This window comes from Malania oleifera, chromosome 6, assembly GCF_029873635.1.
Source record: "Malania oleifera isolate guangnan ecotype guangnan chromosome 6, ASM2987363v1, whole genome shotgun sequence".
Lineage (NCBI taxonomy): Eukaryota > Viridiplantae > Streptophyta > Magnoliopsida > Santalales > Ximeniaceae > Malania > Malania oleifera.
In genome coordinates, this window is record NC_080422.1 from 72,607,809 (window position 1) to 72,629,537 (window position 21,729).

The window sequence follows — 21,729 nt, forward strand, 5'->3', positions numbered from 1 at the left end:
TTATTTAAATATATACACACACATATACATACATATATACACACACATATACATACATACATACGTACATACGTACATACATACATACATACATACATACATACATACATACATACATACATACATACATACATACATACATACATCCATGCATACATACATACATGCATACATAAAAACATACATACATGCATACATACATACATACATGCATACATACATGCATACACACATACATACATACATACATCCATCCATCCATACATACATCCAAACATACACACATACATACATACATACATACATACATACATACATCCATACATTCATACACACATACATACATACATACATACATACATACATACATACATACATCCATACATACATGCATACATACATCCATGCATACATGCATCCATACATACATGCATCCATCCATACATGCATACATCCATCCATACATACATACATACATGCATACAAACATACATACATACATACATACATACATACATCCATCCATACACACATACATGCATACATACATTCATGCATACATGCATCCATACATGGATGCATCCATCCATACATGCATACATCCATACATACATACATGCATGCATACATAATACATACATAAATACATACATAAGTACATAAATACATACATACATAAGTACATAAATACATACATCAACTTACTGCTCTTTCAAACTTAAACAAATTCATCATTCATATGTAGGACTGAATAAAACATGACATCAAATTTAGCATGCAATGTTTGTAAACTTTCATATAAGTGGTATAAAAAAAAGAAGAAGATATGAGAAAGCTTTGAAACACTATGATCTATTTAAATATATACACACACACACACACACATACATACATACATACATACATACATACATACATACATACATACATGCATGCATGCATAAACTATCTTTTACATACCTTCTAATGAGAGGAGGAGCCACCTGCATCGTTTGGTCGAGATTTGCGCATCATTTGTTCGAGCTGAGCTTGCTTGTTCATCATGGCTACCTTCTAATGAGAGGAGGAGCCACCCACATCGTTTGGTCGAGATTGGCGCATCATTTGTTCGAGCTGAGCTTGCCTTTTTATCATGACTTCTAGCCAGACTTCAAAGGTGGACACCTTCTCTTTTAATTTCTGGTTCTCTATTTCCATCATATGTATCCGGTGAGCCATCTCCACTGCACGGTGCTATGTAATCAACTAGTGTACCTATGTAAGTAACATCCAAATAAAATCCAGAAATAACCAGAAAAACATAATGATATAGTGAAGCACAAAATACAAGTAGAAACCAAAAGCACCATGTATTTTCATTAATTTCAGAGGCAGTACAATGTAGATAGAAACATCAAAGCACACATACAACCACTCAAAAGCATGGTAAAATAGAATACAGGAAAAAAAAAATAAAATAAAAGAAAAGCAAAGTGTGCATGAGCACAGTGCATAAGCAAAAGAGAAAGTGCATCAAAAGATCCTAAGCATCTAGCATATCCTAATCAGAGTCAAAATTAGAATCAGGACTGGCCGAGCAAGGCGAGGCGGCTACAGCTCTAGTGGCGTCTCGGTCCCATACCATTTCCTCCAGAATACGGGGCAAGTTAGGGGTAAAAAGGGAGGGTCGTTTGCATGACCTAAGGACACGAAGTGACACCAGCTGGTCAGATGTGTTCGCCGGAGGTCCCACGGCAACATCCAGTGGCATGGACGACCTAATCATATGGAATAACACCGGCTGAGCGGGCATGTCCTCTATAAGCCCTGGGGTAACCTTCGGGGACTACTCTCCAATGGGTGGCGTAGCAGATCGTGTCAGGGGCACTGCACATCCTCAAGAGTCACCCTTGATGCTCTTATCTCCTTCGAAATCCATTCGTGCTTGCTCAGGGCTGCTCGACCCCTGGAAGAAGACTCTCCCCTTGGCGGGTTGTGGACCCTCTCCCGCTTGGCGACGCATCGTGGCGAGTGGCCGTGCTTTGAGGTAGCCCAAGGCTTTATTCGCGGAGGCATTGGCGAGGAAAGACGAAACCCTAAGTGTGATGAGATGGGGCGTCGTACAAGGTGGGGGCACAAACACAAAACATCCATAAAAAAGATTTAGTCATTCGGTGCATTATGGATAGTAAAAATTTTAATCATCCTATTTACCGTTTCATGAATTACATCATTTATTAAAAGCCATTAAAAAAGGTAAAAACTAATCAAGATAACGAAAAATATTGACTCAAGCAATTAAATAAAGAATGAAATGAATAGTTAATCAAATCATATTACTTTTAAAGCCTATCAATGTAAGTGATCACAAGATATAAATATTTTTTAAAAAGACAGAAAGAAATATTAAGAGATTTAATTTGGATGTAATGTTTGCATATATACATAGGCTGTCAAGGGAAACCCAAACCAATCCACATGTATATATGAACCATCATGAAATAATAATTTAATATAAATTTATCTTACTAGAACAACCCAATTATAGGATACTGATTCAATGATATTTAAAAAAATTCAAATGATGGATTTAGGTAAAAAAAAAAACCAAATCCTTGAGTTCAAAACCTAATTTCAAACAACTTATCAATAATTTTTATATAATATTTATTATTCATGGCCATTACCAAACTCATTAGACATATCTGATAAGGAAGATCGCAAAAAAAAAAAAATAAAAAAATCTTGTTTCATGTTTTTCTTATAAAATCTCATGACCAAACTTTGCAGTAGCATAATACTTTTGATGTGGGTTTAGCATGAAAAGAAAAAAAATTTGGGGGGGGGGGGGAGTGGGTGGGTGGGAGAAACCACCTCTTATCCTTGTATCAATTTTCATTATTCAGGAGTTTGAATGAGTAAGAGGTTCTTGATTTAGAGAGAGAAAAATGATCAGAGAAAGAGAAAATGTTGATATTATTATTAAGAGAAAGAAAAACTTTCATTTATAATTATTATTATTGATATTATTATTACCTAAAAAACACTAAAAACATGTCACATTGGCCTTCATGTCCACATTTAAGATGAAAATGTTGGAATACTCTGTTCATTTTTGAAGAAATTCTAAAGATGAACCCTAATTTTTACATTTATCAATCTGTTGAAATTACTCTTGAGATTCCATAAACTTTAGTTTGTGCATTTGTGTTGTTATCTAGATTTTGGCCAATATTAAGATATTGATAATTAAAAAATGTATCCCTCAAGGATTTTGAGATATATGGAACCATGAAATCGTAAAGCATAGAAGAAAAGAGAGGATTGTGGCAGAAGAGGAATCAGAACCTTGTGGGAATCGTTCGGCACTGAAATCGATGGTGAGAGGTTGTGACGGCGATGGTGACAGGCCGCGACAGCGACGGGTGAGGGGCTCTGCAAATGGCGACATGCGAGAGGCTATGACGGTTTGCGAACGGCGATGGGAAAGGGGCTGTGACGAATGGCGATGACGAGGGGCTGGGGCTAGGACAAAGAGAGGAGGATTGGGAGGGGAGGAGGGAAACAAATCAGGGAAAGGAAGGAGGGAAAGAAGAAGGATCGGGAGGGAAGGAGGGAAACAGATAAGGAAGGGAGGGAAATGAAGGAATTTAGGAGAAACCCAAGTGACGCGGATAAATATATTTATGCGTATTAGTGACGAATCTAAATCATCACTAATGCCTCCAAACCGTCACTAATATATTTAACTAAATTATTTTTATATTTTTTTTAAATAAAGAGCCTATTAGTGACGATTCTAAACCGTCACTAATACCATATAATTAGTGACGAATCTTCCCGAACCGTCACTAAAATTGTAAACTAAATTATTTTTAAAATTTTTAAATAAAAAGACTATTTGTGACGAATCTAAACCATCACTAATACCCTGTTATTAGTGACGAATTTCCCAAACTGTCACTACTATTGTTTACAAAATTATTTTTAAATTTTTTAAATAAAAAGATTATTAGTAACGACTCTAAACCGTCACTAATACATGTTATTAGTGATGGTTTTGAAAATTCGTCACTAATAGTGTTAACTATATTATATTTATATATTAATACAATAATAGTAGTGACAGCTACCTAATCGTCACTAATAACGACTTTTAGTGACGAATTTCGTTCGTCACTAATACCCATAGAATCATCGCTAATATTTTTCCGAGATAATTTTTGCGCGAAAAATAGTTTCACACAATAGTTTGGGCGGGAAAATCTGTAGTGATCCTAAAAAAAAGATTAATTATTAATTAATTAATTATTATTTAATTGAATTAATAGATTAATTAAACATTATTAAATTAAATGTATTAAATAAATAATATAATGGATATATAGGTATATATATATATATATATATATATATAATATTAATATACTAAAGCTTAGACATTAAGCTTTCTTGAAGAATTGTTTCTTGAAGAAACAGACAGAGGCTGCCCCCCCTTTACGTTTCCAGTTCTCTCCTTCGTCCTCCTCCTCTCTCTCCTTATTTCCATGGAAAATATTTGGCTGATCATAAAATGGAAAATACCATTGGGTTCCTGTCTCCGCCACTGACATTCCTACAAGAGCGGATTTGTCGTAGGAGTGGCATAGGCACCACTCCTAGCGTAAGGTAAACCCTCACTTTTTCATTAATTTCTCCTTAGATCTTTAGCTAAATTGATGATCGAAGACCACCACAGGCTCCTAGTCTCGATTGTCGTCATTTTGGTTGGAGTAAATTTTCAATTTGGGTATTCTAGGCACCACTCCAAAGTGAGAGTGGGATTTGGGGAATTAAGTAAATTGGTTATATTTGAGAGTTTAATTGTTTATTTGAAATTTATGGGTCTAGGAAATGTTAAAATAGTATTTTATTTAGGGTTGATTGAATGGAACAACGATTTTTGATTCAGGGTTCGGGTGAGCGCTGTAGGCATCTTTTCGGGGTCCCTATTGGCGTAGTTCAAGAAAGCAGGTAAGGGAGAATATATATTAAACTAGGTTTTATGAATTAAATGGATAAATGTATTATGTTATGTATATATGTATATATTTTCGTATGGGTTTAAAATGCCAACCGTTTAAATTATAATTTCTGAGCTTAGGGCTGTTTTATTAGATATGTACTTGTGAAAATGGACTAATGAAAGTGAAAAAAAATTTAGGATAATTGTGTAGGAAATTAAAGGTATACTTTTAGTATATGAATGATAAATGAGGGTTGGCTTATTTTACGAAAAATGTTTGAAATATATTGCTAAATTGTATGGCATGAGTAAAATGGAAATTTTGTGTTGAAATATGTTATATGTATGAAATGCATGTTTTACAGGAAATGCAAAGAGAATAAAAATGTGTTATGAATTATATTGCATGTGATTGTTAATTCAACCATGAATAAATGATGAACAACTGAAAGGAGCTATAGTAGCATAATAATGCATATCTATGTGGACTAACTGATAAACAACTGAAAGGAGCTGTAGTAGCAGGATAACGCATATCTATCTGGACTAACTGATGTATAGCTGAAAGTAGTTATAGTACGAATACAAGAAATGAAATGGAAATGAGAATGAAATGAAATATGAATGAAATGGAAATGAAATGTGAATTGTGAACGGTGTAAAATGGGAAAGAGCCATGTAAAGTGAAATGCTATGAAATGTCAAAGCTGAGAACATGAACAGATGAGAAATACAGAATAAATGATAGACAAAGTAATGTATTATAGTAGTATCAGCATTCATGCTAGTATGATACACATTTATATAGGTGGGGTAAATTCTTCGCCAAAGGGTTTGTTGAGAAAGGCGAGTGCCTTGGTAGGTATCAGATGTAGTAGTAGGTTGTATAACGTATTAGGGCAGAGGGAAATTACTTATATGGGCGGGTAGATTTCCTTATTATCGGGAGCCTTTGCTGGTAAACCATTGTATGAACTGTGTAAGTATGAGATTACTTTTTCACCCGAGGGCTTACTGAGTAAGGTAAGTGCTCTGATATGCTTTAGTTGTGACCATTGAATTCCTAAAGTATCAGAGTAGAGGGGTGCTACTTGTATGGGCGGGTAATCACCCCAATCCTTAGGTATTCTCGTGGGTAAAGTACCTTGCACGTGTTTGATTAGGCTCAGGAAAGGATTTTAGAAATTATGATGATGATTTGCAAATGATGAATACATATACATATGTTATTTACAAATCTCATGTTGGCCACACGCAGATTTAATATATTGTTTCTTCCCTTACTGAGATGTGTCTCACCTGAATACAAATTTATCTTTTTCAGGACCTCCACATGATCGAGCTTAGAGAGCTCGGGGTTGTTATAGAATTTTTGGATATAGAAATAAAAAGGGTATAAACTTTGATGATACTTTTGGGATGTATAAGTTTTATATTTTATGTTTTATGTTTTAAGTCGTCTGAGTAGTGAATACTAGGAGTTGTAGATTATGTTTTTGGAGATATGTATATATGTGGATACAAGTGGATGAATGATTTATTTTGGAATGTAGATTAATGTAGAAAATTCTGGTATTATATTGATCGAGGGTTGTAGTTATGTTTTCTGCCGCGTATTGTTAATGGAATAACAAGTACAGAAAATGGATTATGTGGCACTCGAGTCCCACCAGGTGGGTTCGGGGTGCCACAAAGCACAGTTTATTCTGGTATAACGTACCGAATTGGGTTTTCGGGTTCGGTGCATTACAAAATCGATTTGTAGTGATGAAGTTATTTGTGATGGTTTTAAAACTGTCACTAATAGTGTCGTATTAGTGACGGGTGCTAAAATCGTCACTAATGTTTACACTATTAGTGACGGTTCTTAAAAATCGTCACTAATACCCACTTTTAGTGATGAAATTGAATCCATCACTAATAAATTCGACACTAAAAACCAGTTATTTTGTAGTGTATAATCATATATTATTTTAAGATAAGACTTTTATAATATTTTTCTATCAATTTTGAACGCATTGGGTGATTCTAAACAATCCAAAATGTTAAGAAAATGTCTAGTAATAATTTTGTTCTCTTGCATGAAATCAATGTGAAAGCCCTTTCATTTCTGACTTTTCAATTCTCTATCTTTTTGCTAAATTTGACTGCATTGGGCGATTCGAAGAGGTTCGAAAGGATAAGAAAAAGTTAAATTGTAATTTTGACTTCTTGCACAAAAATCAAGACAAATTTTTTATTTTGTCTATAGTTTTCTAGCATTTTTGGACACTTCTAAAATTTTTGGCTATTTTTTTAAAGACCCCACGTACCTTTTTTATTTATTTTAATAAAATAAAAAATTAATATAAATAATCTCATATTATAATATTAAAATTTTTTTATAAATTTTAAAAATTAAAAATAAAAATAATTTTAAAAAGTAAAAATAAAAAAATCAGGCTTGGCACGTGCTCGTACGCACTAGCACTTAGAGGACCACGTGCTTGTGTGTGTGGGCACTTACATGTGTCCTTGAAATGGATTTTGTTTCAAAAGATAAAAAAAATTAAATTTAAAATAGACTTGCATGTGGTGCATGCGCCTGCGAATAACAACCACACATAAGGGCGTACTTGCGCGCGCCTATCATTTAAGTGAAACATCGTCATTTTGAATGTCTTTAATTTATAAAAAAGGCAAAATGACGTTGTTTTGAGTGTTTCCCCCTGTCTTCTTCCCCGAGAAGCCATTTTTGACTGTGCTAGCTCCTTTCTTCCTCTTTTTTCTCTCTTCCCTTTCATCTTCCAACACACGAAACACCTCCCCATGCTTCTCTTATAGCTTGTAGGCAACCCTTGAGCCTTTATAGCCCTTCAAATTCGCCTGTCACTCTTCTTCCGCCATCCATCTCCAGCAACATGACTGTACCCCTTCTCTCTCTCTCTCTCTCTCTCTCTCTCTCTCTCTCTCTCTCTCTCTCTCTCTATTTTGGGTCTATGAAAACCTAAGGTTTGATCTGGAATGGGGTGCTCTCTTTCCTTTATCCCTTTCTCTCTCCTACATTTCTCTATCACCCTATTTGTTCTCACCCTCTTTGTTTTTTTTTTCTTTTTTTTCCTGAAGGACTTTAAGCCCCACTCTCTAGGTAAGTTTTCTCTCTCTCTCTCTCTCTCTCTCTCTCTCTCTCTCTCTCTCTCTCCTCCTCTTTTCATTTCTCTCTCTACTCTTTTATTTTTTCTTCGAATTTTTATGGTGTGTGCACAAGTGTGTGCATGCAAGGTAGTGTGTGTGAGTGTATGAAAATTCATGCATGCATGATTATGTGTGATGGTGCAACCATGTGTTGCAAGTGCTTAAGTATGGTGCATGTATGCATGGATGGCTGAACATGTGAAATGAGCATGTATACATGTGAAGACATGTGGATGCATGTGAATACATGTGGATGCATGTGTATGTATGTAGCTGACATGCATGAATAGATGATGCATGGGATACATATGCATGTATACATAAATGCATGGATGGTATGATGCATGTGTATATATGTTCTGCATGTGCATGCATATATATATACACAGATGCATAAATATGATGTATGTATATGCATGAATGATAGTTGATGTACGTGGTGCATGCATATGCATGGGTGCATGAATCCATGGATGGATAAACATATATATATATATACCTAACAAACCATATCTGACTCAATTATGTGGTGGATTTATGGTAGATAATCAGTCATTCCCATCACAAATATAATTTGTTACCATCTGATGGAGAATTAATTTCACATAATAACTAAAGTTATTTTTAAAATTATAATTTGGCAAATTGTTAAATATTAATAACCACAAAATTATAATTTTTTAAATATTTTTCATATAATGAATTTAGGGTTTTGTTTTGATAACAAGAATTGAGTATTTGGGCTTGAGTTTGAATGTGGGTATGCATTAGGCCTAGAAACTCATACAATAGTACAAGAGTTGGGAATGTAAGACTAAGTCTTGGCTAATTGACTTATGCTAGTTGGACTGATGTTTAATAGGCCCAGACATATGATTTATCTATGAATTTAAACATTACTTGTTAACTGATAGGAGGATATCCATCGAATAAAATTCGAAATTTGTCAACCAACTTATTTAGATGTGGATAAAAAAAAGTTTAAACCATATTTGATTCATTTAATATGCGAATTGGTTATAAGTCGACTTAACACGGTCGAATGGTTCGAATTAATGAATTTTTATTCATTTTTCCAGTTCAAAATATATTTAGTATTACATAGGTATATATATATATATATATATAGACACACACACTACAAACATACATATATATACATACGCACATAACTATATACACACATGCACACATATATATGCATAAATAATATATATGTGGGGTGTGTGTGTACAATTATGTGCGTATGTATGTATATGTATGTTTGTAGTGTGTGTGCGTGTGCATGTATATATATTGACTTATCTTTAAGCATGACAAGGGTTTTTAACCTTTGAAAATTGTATGATTCGAGAAGTAATATGACTCCAACCAATAGAGTTAGATCAAGTAAACAATGTTTGCTTGTTTGTCTAGTGTCATTGTCTATTTTGAAAAAGCTTCTAAAAATCTAAAAAAATATAAATTTTCTACTAATTTTTCTCGATTTTAGTAGACTGATGATGTAACGCCTCAGACCTGCCACGTGGGGCCTGGAGTGTTATGAGACAAACACGCATCTCTGATACCATTCACGCAGCGGGAAAAATAAAATAACCTCAACAAATTATACCAGAATTCTATATTTACACACGCAGATCCATAATAATTACAACCTCTTTCTTCATATTACAAACCTGAACAAAATATATTAAACATAAAAACAAAAAACCATAATCGTTCTAGTACCACTCACTAAACTACCCCGCCCTGGAGCTATCTAAGCTCGATCACTTGGATAACTTGAAAGAATTTCATCAACGACGGGGTGAGACACCTCTCAGTAATGAAGAAATAATTTATAACAGTGTGTGGCTGAAGTGTTTTATATATAATTAAAATATCCAAACAAATGCGTTCACAATCCACTAGTAGCCAAAATAACACGCTCATAATCACACCATGGTCAACGACTTTGTGATCCAATCACGTGCCCACATTCATAAATATTTTACTGATAATTATTGAGAATAGGGAAATCCACCCGCCCATACAAGTTGATTCCCTCTGCTCTAGTGCTAACACCAGGGCACTTACCTTCCTCAGTAAGCCCTCGGGTTATGTATCTAGGTAAGGTCACCAAGAATAGGGAAGGTCACCCGCCCATACAAGTGGCTTCCCTCTACTCTGGTATCCACAAATAATTACCAGAGTACTTGCCTTTCTCAGCAAGCCCTCGGGTGGAATAATCTATTTACCTTAAATACTTAAATAATTAAAGTCACACGCTACCAACCATATTTATTTCACAGAATTCTACACATATAAACATATCACAATCAATCCACACAGGATAATCATACAATCTTCTATCATACCCTCACAGGGTCTACATCCACACAATATGAATTCGTCCACACAGGACTCAAACACACACACATCATACACGTCCACATGGGACTGTCAATTACAATATATATGTCCACATTGAACTAGTCCATACAGGACTAACCAATCACATAGATTACATGTCCACACAGGACTGGTCCACACATGACTAATCAAACCACACAGGTTACAAAACAAACACCTCGTTCATGGTAAATAGGTAAACAACCTCCTCATACCACTTCCAATGTTTACCTATCAATATAAACACCCATATAATGACCTCCTCATACCATTGCCAACGTTATATAACGGTTATATCAGGTACGATATAACGACCTCCTCATACCACTGCCAACGCTATATCGTAATTTATATGAACCATAACACAGGTCAACAACAACCAATCATTCATCACATCCACAGTTCTATCACAGCATACACAACATCAATATCTGCGATCAACTAGCAGTCTCAATGATTCATCATTCCCCAATGCTCACAATCATTTAATTAATAAGAATGGTTTCAACCACACAATTTTTTCCAATATAATATATCTATTTAAAAATAGTATTTTCAATACCAGCACGGTTCATAAAAATTATACCTGAATATGTAGAAATTATACCCAAAAATAGTTGTTTTAAAATTATTAAAAAGCTATTATAAAATATTTCCCCTTACTTGTGTTGACTTTATAGGTCACACCCGGTTTTGATAATGACAAATACTTAGGCATGATATGCAGGTAAGAAAATACAGACCATATCCTAAGTTACTATTACAGACCCATATATCATACAAAATGGTAAGCTCAAAATGACTGTAGAACATCTCACATATATCATACAAAATACAAGAGTGTTAAAAATTATGCCTTAAATTGAACAATTAATAGGAATTTGAGAGAGCTCGGGGGACCGAACTCCTGGAGTTCAAAACTCCTTAGGCGCCCGAACTGTTGTTAAGTCAATAGTTGACCTGGGCTCTCGGATGACCGACCTATAATGTACATACCTTCCTCGGGTGCCCGAAACCCTCGAAAGGGATAGTTTACCAACTCGGGCGACCGATCGTTTTAGTTCAAAAAGAACCCCAGGAGACCGAACACACAGTTTTGGGCCACCGAATATAGGACCAAGTACCTGAAGTAACGAAGCAATGCTACTGACTTTGATTCGGGTCATCGAACCTGAAACCGAGTGACCAAATTGCCTTGAATAACTTTTATTCCTATGTCTGTTCGGGCGACCGAACCACGGTTCAGCCACTCGAACCTCGGTGGGTTAAAATTAATTTAACTACAGTAAAAACGAGTGAAGTTGGGTTAATGGTGTTTAAACATTTTGAATCTTTTCTAATTATTCCCAAGAAGTCCCAAACGGTTATATTTTTTTACCTCGCCTATAAATATAGGCTAATTTGTGAGGATTAAGGAGTATTAGCAATTTGATTAGCCAAAAATCCTCTCTTTTCAAAATACATTCTTTGCCCAAATACTCTTAAATATTCACTTCCTTGATATATTCTGAGATTGTGAGAGCATATTTGCAGTGCTTGTGATTGCTAGACTTGCTAGAAACTCCCACTTGTGTGATTGATTGTGATATTTTTTTTGGGGAGTTTAGCTTAGGTTTATCCCACAGATTTTCATATTATAAATCTTGTGTTGGGATAAACTAAGTAAGATTAGGATATTTGCATCTTTGTTGCAAGTGTCCAATAATTTGGTTTTTGTTGTGCAAATATTTTTCAAACAAAGCAAAACATTTTCAAACTAGCATTGTGCGTATTTCATTGAGGAAAATCTTATTGAACTAGTTTGATTATCTGATTCATATCTTTGGAATATTGATTTGCTGCTGAACTGTGCTTTGCTTAGATTCCAAGATACTGCCTGTTTTGAACACTCTTGAGCATATAACTGATTATACCATATTGAGTGTTGATAGCACAATTATTTGTATCACTGAGTGAAATTAGGAATAGCTTCCCCAGAGAGGGGTGAATTGGCTTTTAAAACTTTCTTTTAACTTCTTTTAAGAATCCTTAACTTCTTTATTTCTTTTAACCAATTCTTTAACTTGTTTGTTTAATTTCACCAATCACACAACAACTTAATCTCTTTAATCAACTACACAGCTAATAAAACATTCAAACAATTAATGACAATCTCCACACCAACACAACCATACTTTATTTATCAAATATAAGTTCACTGCAGCATTATTAAATTGATGAAATCATTCAAGATTTAGCACTCTTGGAATACAAACACTATCCAATCAATCTCAAGCTTTTATACCATTCAATCACAATATACCTTTTGTTTTTAGCCCTGGATATGAAATTGTAAGCCCTGTATATATGGTTTTACTTCTTCAATATGATGTGTAATATAACATTCAATCAACACAATATCTACACTCTTCTCAATATTTAGAACTGAACTAAACTCTTGGATGTTAACCAAGTAACGCACTCCCGTATGGTTTCCGCAAGATATGGTGTAACCAACGTACTCCCTTTCGGTTTCTGCAAACCAAATCAAAATTAAACCTTAAGTTTGTTTGATTTCCAAATATATGTAGTTTATATGATTTTCAAATTTAAACGATCCACGCAATTTTAAATATGCACTGAAAATAAAGAGTAAGGGAAAAAGAGAATGAGGCGGAGATTTTTACGAGATTCGGCTTATACCCAGCCTACGTCCTCGCCTTTGGCAAACTACCAAAGGATTTACTAGTTCAGTTTCATTGAAGGGTGGAACAATACCGATTACAACACTCCTTGGTTAAGGCTAGAGCCCGTCTTCTCCAAACGATATTCCCTCGTTTGGTCACTCCTTACATAGGCTAGAGAGCCCGCCTCTCTAAGCAATGTCCCCTTACTTAGCCAACGATCCAAAAAACCCTTGGAACGTCAAAGAACTATAAGAAACACAAGATAAGATCTGCGTACAAATATACTCTCTCAAAGAGCAAGTTAGTACAATTTTAGCACTATATACTTTGAATGTAAAATATCAATATGAAATACAATGAAGCTCAAGTGTAGAATTCACCAATATCCTTCCTAGAAGAGGATTAGCAGTAGGAACTTAGAGAAAGAAGGATCAGCACTTCAGAATTCTCAGCAAAAGAATTTTTCAATGAGTGACCAAGAGAACTTAGGAAGAACAAGAGTACTTTCAGCTTCTCAAAACTAATTTTTCAATTCTTAGATGTATTTTGATTTGCAAAATCATGTATTTATAGGCTTTCAAACTTGTTTCCACGTTGCAAAAGTTTCCTTTAAGTGTTTCCCAAAATTTTAGAAAGTTTAGAGCTCAAACGGCTATATTTTAAAATATTAGAATTTAAAAAATTTGCCCGTTGAACAGTGTTCAGACGTCTGAAGTCACGAGTTCAGACGTTTGAACTGCTACTGCCTTCTTTATATTCTATCCAGAAAATCTCTAGACGTCTGAGGTCGTTTGTTCAGTCATCTGAAGTCCACCTCAATGCGGCTGTATAAAAACTGACAGCATTTGGAAGAACTCTTTTTTGTGCTTTTCATTCCAAAAATGATTCTAATCCTTTTAAAATAATTTTTGACCTTATAAAAATATTTTCCAAGTATTTTAAAAGGTATCTAGGTCTAAGAAGTTAACTAAGAGTTTCAAAATATTTTAAACAATATTTTAAACATTAAAGTACTTACATGAAAACTTCTAAGACTTTAACATTGTAGATTCTTGAGTCTTTATGCTTTGTCCTTGGATTGAGTCCATATTTTCTTCAAACTTTCATAATCTTTGAGCTTCCTCACTTTGCTTTTATTTGGCTCTTTTGACTTTAACATTCCTTGGCTTTCAACAAATCATTCATGTTCTCATATTTTTCAAGTTTTAATATATCATCTTTAAATCCATGCTTTGACTCTTTTAAGCTTCATTTGATCCTTGTGAGCACTTTGACCTTGCTTTCATCATATTTGATCCTTGTGGGCACTTTGACCTTACTTTATCATATATGAGCCCTGAAACAACATTACTCACACAACTATGTTAAATTCCACTTGTTTGTTAGCATCAAAATAAGATAACAAGATTTTAAGCCTTGTAAGGCCAACACTGAGCTTACACTATATCTATATCATTGATGTGTATGTGACTGCGCGTATTGGGTACATATCTGCTTTCCATGAAAGCATAATCATTGTACCACTTAATTGAGAGAATACTATTGTATTTCCAGGCGTGGCCCGAGGGGGTGGTAATCCATCCTGGTAAGGATTGTGTAAAGGTTGAGGTCAGCCCTGTGCTAATTAACCTGGTTGTTTAGGTGCCGCTCCACCTTTTTAAGTGAGCATTATAGTGGTAATCCTTGTATTAGTGTAGCTAAGGCGGGGACGTAGGCAATATTGGCCGAACCCCGATAACATATCTTGTGTGCACTGTTTATCCTTCTGCAATTTACATTTCTGCACGTGTATGTTATAGTTGGTGAATGTTGCGCATGATTTTAATTTGCACACGTTATAATTATCTATGCATTTGGAACTGCATAGTCAGACCCTAGGTTGTGAATGTATTGTTGCTATTTAGGTCAAACTTAGGAAAAAGTTTTAAATCCCAATTCACCCCTCCTCTTGGGAATACACCAAGGCTAACAAATTGCTCCTCAGAATTCTTGCCTAAAATCAACAAAACGAGGCCATGTATTCCAAAAATTCCAAATTCCTCAAATCTTAGAAAAATACCTATGTAATATTTCCTAGACTCCAAATACCTCAAAATAATAATAAAATATTAAATTATTTCACTTACCTTGGTTTTGGGATGTTTCCCAAACTTCTCAATTCAAAAATCTACTTCGCCTATATCGTAGAGAATCTTCCTAAAAGTTTCGTGGTAACTTCCGATCGTCGAACCAAGCTAAATCCGACCCAAAATTGAAGAGATAAGGCAGAGGAGCCATGGGTAGAGAGAGAAACAGAAGGAAAATTAAAATCTTCGCTAAAAATATGATTTCTCCCTATTTATAAACAACTTGTCACGTGGCCTCGTCGACGAGACGTCTAGACTCGTCAACAAGCCCAAGAACACCACTCGATGAGATCGTGTTCTCATCGATAAAATTCAGAATGTGAGGACCTCTCTCGGTAAACCCTCGTTGACAAGACAAGCATACTCGGCGACGAGGCGCAGAAGGTTGCTTGTCGATGAGAAAATCCAGCCCGTCAATGAGCGCCTGCCAGTACCCCTTAAAATTTATTTTCCCCCTTTCTTTTATTTTCCCTTTTTCCTTATTATCATATCTTATTCTTTTAAATAGTTAAAATTTTTTTGGTCGTTATAGATGACAAAGTCCTAATTTTTTAAAAAAACACATGCATTTTATCATACTTTTCAACTCAAACTCTCATTTTAAACTCACTATTTTCACTCACCATTTTCAAAGATTAGTAACACAAGCTCGGTGCTGCTTTTCTCAAACTTTAGTTTTTAAAATCGATAATACAAGTCTGACATTTTCAAATCAATTGTTTTCACCATCCATCATCATTATCATCACATTATCACACTTTCATCAAAATTAGGGTTATGAAACCAACCCTTTTTTAGAAAAATACTCTAGGCTTCTTGAAGCTATGTTGGAGTACTCAGATACTGATAACAACACTAGAGGACTAAAAGGGGTCTTTTCCCTTTTTGGAGGCAATGCATATATGGCGACAACCATTTTGGTAGAATGCCCAAAATGGAAGTTAGTAAGTGTTTTTTTTTTTTTACTTTTTATATCTTTTTTTACCTTTTGTTTTTGCCTTTTCGCTTTATTTTTACATTTTTGGCTGTCGTCAGTGATCTACGATGATCCAAAATGGGAAGATGGTGCTCAACAATAATTTTGACCTTGTGTATGTAAATTGAGGTAAAACCTCTATCATTTTGGGGTTTTCTGGTATAGTGATTTTAACCTCAAGCATGCAAATCAAGGTAAAATCCCTATCATTTCAAGTTTTTTTGGTCATTTTTTGCGAAATTTGACAGCATTGAATGATTAAAAACAATCTGAAATGATAAGGAGATGTTTGATAGTAATTTTAAGTTTGAGCAAGCAAATTAAGGTAATAGCCTATTGTTTGGGCCTTTTTTGCTCTTTTTCCACTAATTCTGACTGCACTAGGTTATTCCGATGGTAAGGTAGTGTCACTTAGTAATTTCACCCTTTGAAACAAAAATCGAGGCAAAATCCCTATTATTTTTGGTTTTTCAGCTCACTTTTGGTCAAATATGATTGCATCGGGTGAATCAGGGTAGTCCAAAAAGGTAAGAGGGTCAAATTGTAATTTTAGGTTTTTATATGAAAATTAAGGCAAAATTCTAGTTTTTCTATAATTTTCTAACTTTTTTGGATACTCTTGGAATTTTAGGTCATTTTCGGTGGACCTCACGTATGATTTTTTCTTCAATTAAATAAATTTTATTTTTTTTAAATAATTAAATGTTATAATATTTTAATAAAAAAATGTTTGGATTTTTAAAAATAAAAGTGAAAATTAAAATATTTTTTTTAAAAAAAAATTTAAAATTAAAATATTTTTTCAAAAAAATAAAAAATAAAATATAGGCAAGTTTGTTCATGAATGTGCTTGCACGGTTGCCACGTGCAAGCACGTGCATGCACATATATGCCCTACTTAAGTGAAGCGACGCCATTTTGGGGAGCGTCAAAATGACGTCATTTTGTTCACTTTTCTTCCTCTTCTCCTTTTGCACGTCAGTCGGTGGGTCTCCATCATTTTTGCTGGTGGAGACCCCAAATTCTCTCTCTCTCTCTCTCTCTCTCTCTCCTCCTCCTCCTCCTCCTCCTCCTCTCTCTCCCTGTCCCTTTCTTATGGTCCCTAATCCACCTCTGCCCCTATCCTGTCCCCCCCAATCATCCTTGTTACCTTCTGCCAGCCGCATTATTTTTTCCTTTTTATTTATTTACTTTTTAAAATTTTTTATTCATCACCTTCTCTCCTCATCTCTCTCCTTCTCCCTTCCCCCTCTACAAAAGCTCAAGAGGCTGGGGCAGTGCTAGGGAAGCCTTGGCCATTTCTCTCTCTCTCTCTCTCTCTCTCTCTCTCTCTCTCTCTCTCTCTCTCTCTCTCTCTTCTTCCCCTGCCCTTGGGCATGAGTGTGTGTGTGTGTGTGTGTGTTTTGAGTGTCTGTTGTGCGCGTAAGTGTGCATGTGTGTGTATGTATGCGTCTATCCGAGTGTGTGTGTATATAGGTGCATATATGTGAGTATGTTTTGCATGGATGCATGCATGCTTAAGTATGGGGATGCATGCATGATCGATATGTATATGCATATACATGGAGACATAAAGTGTATGATTGATGCATATGTATGCATGTTGTTATGTGATAAGCTAATGTTATTGACTTCCACGCAAAGAAGTTGTCAAAATAGTATACGAGGGTGAGTCTCAGGATCGAATTCACGGGGATAATGGGAAATATGCAAGCATTAAGGTTTCAATTATAACATAAGAAATCAAATTATTATTTATGGTGACAGGAATTTCTACAACAAATAATTAGCTAATGAGTTAAAACAAAAATCAGGAATACGAAAGATAAAAATAATGAGGTTTAGGCACAAGTAGGAATTGAAGGTGATGATGAGTTTAAGGATCTAAAATTACCAATAACTAAGCAATTCAAAGGGAACGTGTTCCGTAGAAATTAAATTGCAATTGTTGAAGAAAATAAATTAAATACTTGAGACGCAAGTTTCACCCGTTTCCGATTTGATAATGGATGTTCCTCTAATTTCCTCTTCTCTCAATCACTTTCCCACTCCTAAAGATCATGGCTAGATAATATAACATTCAAGTTTACAATTTTAGTATAATCCAAATTACTCAACATATTGTATAACAAATTCAAACAATACTAGTTCAAACATTAGTTGTGCCTTCACGTCTACAATTGATTAAAACTTAGAGCAAAAAATTTGCATGGAACTATTAAAATCATGTTATCAGTTCAAGTATCAATTGTGACTTCACGTCTACAACTGATAAAAACCCAAAACAAATAATTTTAATATTTTCTAAATATAAAGTGAAATACAATGAAATAAGTTAAACATTAAAACCCTAAGAAAAAGAGGAAATTAAACCTAAAACATCCATGGGTTACTCCTTGAATCTAAAGATAAAATTTAGCCTAACATGTTTGTAATTTGAAATTTTTGGAGCAAATTAAACCAAAAACAAAATCATTGAAAACAATAAAAATAAAGGAAGAGAGGAGAAGAAGAGGAGATCCCAGCTCTCTAGTCGAACACTGCTGCCCTAGTGCTTCACCCACACTGCTGCATTTTGCCGAACAAGTGCTGCCTGCTGCGGCTCCTCCTTGCTGCGGCTGCCCCCTTACTTCTTCTTATATTAAACCCTATTTTATTCCCCTTAAGGCTTCCCCATCTTTTTTTCCTTCAAGCTGCCGCATGTCTTGATCTTTTTCTATTGGCCGAATGCCTCCAAATTTGCATGGCCTATGCAATTTGGTGATCCTTGAGCTGCGCACTGCTACTTGTGCACGGATGGCTACCGTTTTCTTTTCTTGCATGGCCCATGCAATTGCTGCCTTCCTGATTGTTGTATTTTATTCTCCAAAATCCAGCCCTGCTGCCCTTTTTATTTAGTGTTGCTTTATTTTGCTTTTGACCTTCTTTTGCTTGACCCATGCAAATCTCTCTTCACGTGCTGCCCTGGCCAATTTCATACTCCATTTTTGGGCCTTCCTTACTTTGTATTGCTGCCGCATGGCCCCCAAATTCTGCATGGCCAAATGGCCTATTTTATGCTCCACGACCCATTCCTCTACATGTATTTTTTTTTTTATATATCTTCTTTTTATTTTGCGCTGGCCCAATTTAATTCTCTTTAATTCTCCTTTTATTTCCAATAATACCCTGCAATAATTGAACATAAATGCTCTTAAATTTAAGGGTAAAAGTGGAATAAAGATCCTAATGTCATAAATAGAGCTCCATTTAAAATAATATGCATAACTAAGCATTTAATCCAAATTGCAATAACTTATAAATATATTTAAATACTTAATTATGCAATTTTGACACTTAATCACACCTCCAACTAGTGTGTTTCTAGTCCCTAGCAAATAAAGTGAATGAACTCATACAAGGGGAAACATCAACTACAGTTCTAGTATATTTGAAAATCACATGCCATGAAACAATCTTGTTGAGTTTAGGAACACTAGAAATAGATTAATCTGAATTTTAGTATCAACTCAACGATTTATGCACTATTTAGTTAATCAACCAAGGCAATTTTCTGTAACAAAGTTCACGTGTATCCCAATGAGGCTAGAATTCCAAGATTTGATACCAAAAGGCGTTAGCAGTTTCAATCACAACAACTAATTTAAGATAACCATATGATCTTACTCTAATTCAAAACCATTATAGTTGTGGCTTTTACGCTATTAAACTTTAGAAGACACCTACATTATGATTTAGTAAGGACCCCGGTAATAGGTAGCCTTTTCCAGTACACAAATGTACAATGGTGGCTTTCACACTATTACACTTGAGAAGACACCTACTTTCTTATTTCGTTAGGACCTCGGTAATAGGTAGCCTTTTCCAAAACACAAATGCTTTCCTTTTTTTTTTTTTGCAATTGATCCCTAGTTTGTTTCTCATTTTAATTCGCTTCAACTTTCTTTCTAAACCATTAGGATATTGTTCATTAGAGTCCCAAATAACTGAAGTGTAAAAAAACAAATAATAACCTAAGGTAGTCTTTCTAAGTATTCTGGCCTGTATTGTATGTGTTTTAGAAAAACTTTTAACATCTTTCCTATTGACATTGTAGGTCATATCCCGTTTTGATTATGACAATTACTCTGGTATTTAATGTTTGTCGAGTTTGTGTGCAGAATTATATTGGCAAAATTATACGAAAGCAAGTGGTGACTTGAAGAAAATGAAGACCCAACATATTTTTTTGTTGTAATTTATATTTCATTCAATTTGGGTCTATAATATCTATTTAAGCCACGGTTTGTAATAATTGATGCATATCATGCATATAGGAATCATAAGCTCAAAAAGGCCTTAGAAAGACCTTAGGTCCTTGCACAAGCACTTGCAAAAGTCTCCATTATCGTAGATGCTATCAGGGAAATTTATTTTCAAAAATAGGACTTAGGTGTTAAAATATTAAGGATTCGGGCGGCCGAACCTTGGCGTTGAAATCGCCTCAGTCGACCGAACATTGGGAAAGTCAAAATGTTGACTTGACTTCAGGCGATCAAACTGAAAAGAACATTGTGTTCTATGTCAACCGAACCCATAATAAGGACTTTTCCAATGATGTGGGTGCCTGAACTTCATGGTCATTTTGACCCCAGGCGACCGAAACTATAAGTTTGGCACACCAAACATAGGATCAGGTGACCGAACCTCGAGCAAATTGGAAAATTGCCTTGACTAGCAAACCGAACATTTTTTCAGGCACCCGAACACATAAAGTTTAATTTTTCTCATCTGTTTGTTTGGGCGACCGAACCCAAGGGTCAGGCACCTGAAACTCTTGGGTTGGCCAAAATTTACCACAGGTTAATTAGGGTAAATTATGGTCATTTTTGTTAAACTCATTTAAAATAATTTTAATAATTACCCTAATGTCCCCAACGGTAAAAATATTTGGCATGTCTATATATATGACCTCATTTGCAATGTTAATTAAGAATTAGCAACTTGATTAAGAGTAAAATTCTTTGAATTTTTAAGAGCATATTTTTCAAATACCAAGTCCATACACTCACTCATTGTTATTCTTTTGATAAATCAAGCCTAATGAAAGTGCCCTTGAGTGATTCTACATTATTCCCTTTTGCTCAAACTCTCAATGGAGTGATTGTTTGATTGTTTTTCTATTGAGAGTTTTGTTAAGGTTTTTCCCCTTGGTTTAATTAATAATCATTGTGTGGGGAAAAGTTTGTAGCTTATGAGTCTTGGCACTTGTATTGTAAGATTTGTAAGCTTGTATTGTGATTCTGCAAAAATATTTTTCACAAATTTATTTTTCAAATATCTCTTGTGCATGTTGAGAAAATATTTTTAGAGATATTTTGATTGCTCTTGTTGAAAATCTTTGAAACCCTTATTGTGGTTGTTAGATATTGA

The 21,729-nt window shown here is 34.8% G+C and overlaps 1 pseudogene; it reads left to right on the forward strand.

Moving 5' to 3' along the window:
* Window positions 1-1,790: 1,790 nt before the first annotated feature.
* The window catches only part of LOC131158635 (beta-adaptin-like protein B), a 56,218-nt pseudogene continuing 36,279 nt past the window's right edge, over window positions 1,791-21,729 (forward strand).